Below are 3,665 nucleotides of genomic sequence, written 5' to 3' on the forward strand. Positions count from 1 at the left end.
CTCTCACATGCTGGAGGCTCACTGAAGAGGGAGGAGATTGTAATCTCCACCAAGGAATACCTCCCTTTTCAGACAGAGGGGCTTGAGGAATAATGAGGTTTTGCCACAGCAGGGAAAAAGAGGCCTTCTTAATTTTCTTCTTTCACATGCTTTTCACGCTTCGTCAGTTCAGCTTGATTGGACATGAAAAAACAGAATCAGACACTAGACCAACAGCAGTGCTATAGCCATCTAAAATACGGATGGAGCTTCTTCGTCGCTAGACATCCTCCTCCCAAATTCCACGAAGATGACTCCCTCAGTCATGTGCAGTTGTGGTGATATTTGATATCCACATTGACTGTATGCTAGAAAACTCAGAATCAAGTGTAGAGTCCAAGCAAATATTGACCATGCTACAGTGGTTTTATGCAACTTTACACTGAAAGAAACACAGGCCTAAAATATACAGTCAGATAGTAAAATAATCATTGCGAGGGACTTGAGGGCCAACGCTCAAACCACTAGGCTACTTGCCACCCCATATGACTTACAACCTTGTAAATTAATAAAACATAAAAAACATTGGTAAGAGAGAAAATAATTGGCAGTGACGGTACAATACAATACAATACAATACAATACAATACAATACATATGCTCTTTCTAGACTACTGGCTACTGCATTTCCAAACTTACACATACCTATGGAACAAATACACAGTAAGTCAAGGCAGTGACATAACAACATTGGCAGTGTTGAACAGCTAATCTGTTCTATTTAACGTTTCTCCTGATGTCTCCGGACCCTCGTCGTCTCAGGGGAGAGCCAGTACAAAGAAGCCCTCAGTCAAGCTGTCAGGAACACTACAGTACATCTGAGCACAAGATCATTTGTCAGTGGACAAACAGCTCCTGAGTGCCAAATTTCGGTGAGAATCCCCACAGTGCTGTGGTCGCCCCCTGGGGCTTGAGAACGTCTGGATGACTCTCATCACCTATAGTATACTGGACTGGCCAGCGCCTGGCTTATTAAACTACACTGGCTGGACCAGGGGCCACACTCAGGGGCCTCTCAGGGAAGAGCACAGCTATGGAACGCTTTCTGCATTACAGGAAAACGAGGGCAAAGTTTATGAGAGAAAAAGAAATACAGGACTGCTGATGGATAATAGAATAGGAATCAGTTATATGTCACATGTAAGATTTTCACCACATTTATACGTAAGTCATCAATACAGTGTTGATTCAGTAGTCTGATCCCATATCTGTATAGCAAACTCAAACTGATCTGGGATCAGGTTATTGATTCAGTTGATGGGGGATCAAGTTGTGGGTGACAGGAAGGAGCCATCAAACCAATTAACATACAGATTTGGCAGTTATGATATAGGCATTCTAATGATTAGAATACTGCTGTTCCTGCCTCCCGAGTGACGCAGCGGTCTACCACTACAGACCCGGGTTCGAACCCAGGCTGTGACTGAACCCAGGCATGCCATGATCATTACACAGGTGCACCTTGTGCTGGGGGCAATAAAAGGCCACTCTAAAATGTGTAATTTTGTCACACAACAAAATGCCACAGATGTCTGAAGTTTTGAGGGACCGTGCAATTGGCATGCTGACTGCAGGATTGTCCACCAGAGCTGTTGCCAGAGAATTGAATGTTCATTTTTCTACCATGACATCATTTTAGAGAATTTGGCAACCGGCCTCACAACCGCAGACCAGGTGTATGGCCTCGTGTGGGTGAGCGCTTTGCTGATGTCAACGTTGTGAACAGAGTGCCCCATGGTGGCAGTGAGGTTATGGTATGGGCATAAGCTACGGACAACAAACACAATTGCATTTTATTGATGGCAATTTAAATGCACAGAGATACTGTGATGAGATCCTGAGGTCCATTGTTGTCCCATTCATTCGCTGACATCCTCATGTTTTAGCATGATCATGCACAGCCCTATGTCGCAAGGATCTGCACACATTCCCTGGAAGCTGAAAATGTCCAAGTTTCCTTAATGTTCAGTATAGTGTTACTTGATGTTCAGTATAGTGTTACTTGATGTTCAGTGTGGTGTTTCCTTAACGTTCAGTATAGTGTTACTTGATGTTCAGTATAGTGTTACTTGATGTTCAGTGTGGTGTTTCCTTGATGTTCAGTATAGTGTTACTTGATGTTCAGTATAGTGTTACTTGATGTACAGTGTGGTGTTTCCTTAATGTTCAGTATAGTGTTACTTGATGTTCAGTGTGGTGTTTACTTGATGTACAGTGTGGTGTTTCCTTAACGTTCAGTATAGTGTTACTTGATGTTCAGTGTGGTGTTTCCTTAATGTTCAGTATAGTGTTACTTGATGTTCAGTGTGGTGTTTACTTGATGTACAGTGTGGTGTTTCCTTAATGTTCAGTATAGTGTTACTTGATGTTCAGTGTGGTGTTTCCTTAATGTACAGTGTGGTGTTTCCTTGATATTCAGTGTGGTGTTTACTTGATGTACAGTGTGGTGTTTACTTGATGTTCAGTATAGTGTTACTTGATGTACAGTGTGGTGTTTACTTGATGTACAGTGTGGTGTTTACTTAATGTACAGTGTGGTGTTTACTTGATGTACAGTGTGGTGTTTCCTTGATGTTCAGTGTGGTGTTTACTTGATGTTCAGTATAGTGTTACTTGATGTACAGTGTGGTGTTTACTTGATGTACAGTGTGGTGTTTCCTTAACGTTCAGTATAGTGTTACTTGATGTTCAGTATAGTGTTACTTGATGTTCAGTGTGGTGTTTCCTTGATGTTCAGTGTGGTGTTTACTTGATGTACAGTGTGGTGTTTCCTTAACGTTCAGTATAGTGTTACTTGATGTTCAGTGTGGTGTTTACTTGATGTACAGTGTGGTGTTTACTTGATGTACAGTGTGGTGTTTACTTGATGTACAGTGTGGTGTTTACTTGATGTACAGTGTGGTGTTTCCTTAACGTTCAGTATAGTGTTACTTGATGTACAGTGTGGTGTTTACTTGATGTACAGTGTGGTGTTTACTTGATGTACAGTGTGGTGTTTACTTGATGTACAGTGTGGTGTTTACTTGATGTTCAGTGTGGTGTTTACTTGATGTACAGTGTGGTGTTTACTTGATGTACAGTGTGGTGTTTACTTGATGTACAGTGTGGTGTTTACTTGATGTACAGTGTGGTGTTTACTTGATGTACAGTGTGGTGTAAACACAAACATTTGTCGTTGAGATGCCTATGTACATAATCCTAGCCTCACTGAGGTTCTGCCTGGAGGAGGGTTTGAGCTCCCTAAGTCTCTTCATGCTGTAATGCTGTGGAGTCTGGTAAATAGATTCTGTCTGAAATGCGGAACAGAACAAATTCTCGTATTTCTGTCCCATCTGATCATGGGATGACAGTAGGGGTTTATAATGGCCATTGTCATCGCACGTCATGTGAATTTGAAGGGTGTTATCCCTGTGATTGACTGACAAATCAACATCTTTGCATGAAAAAGGATATTTAGTGAAAATACTTCTACAAAAATTCATTCATTCGTTTAGATGAAAACGGTTCAATTACTAACATGTAAAGGGTGGAAGGTGATTCATTCTAGGCCTGGGTGAGCAAACAGAGTGAAGTAGACAAAAGAATGGTTAACATTTCCTTAAGGCATGGTTCTCTCAAGATGAAAT

The sequence above is a fragment of the Salmo salar genome, chromosome ssa24 (genome assembly GCF_905237065.1).
Source record: "Salmo salar chromosome ssa24, Ssal_v3.1, whole genome shotgun sequence".
Taxonomy (NCBI): domain Eukaryota; kingdom Metazoa; phylum Chordata; class Actinopteri; order Salmoniformes; family Salmonidae; genus Salmo; species Salmo salar.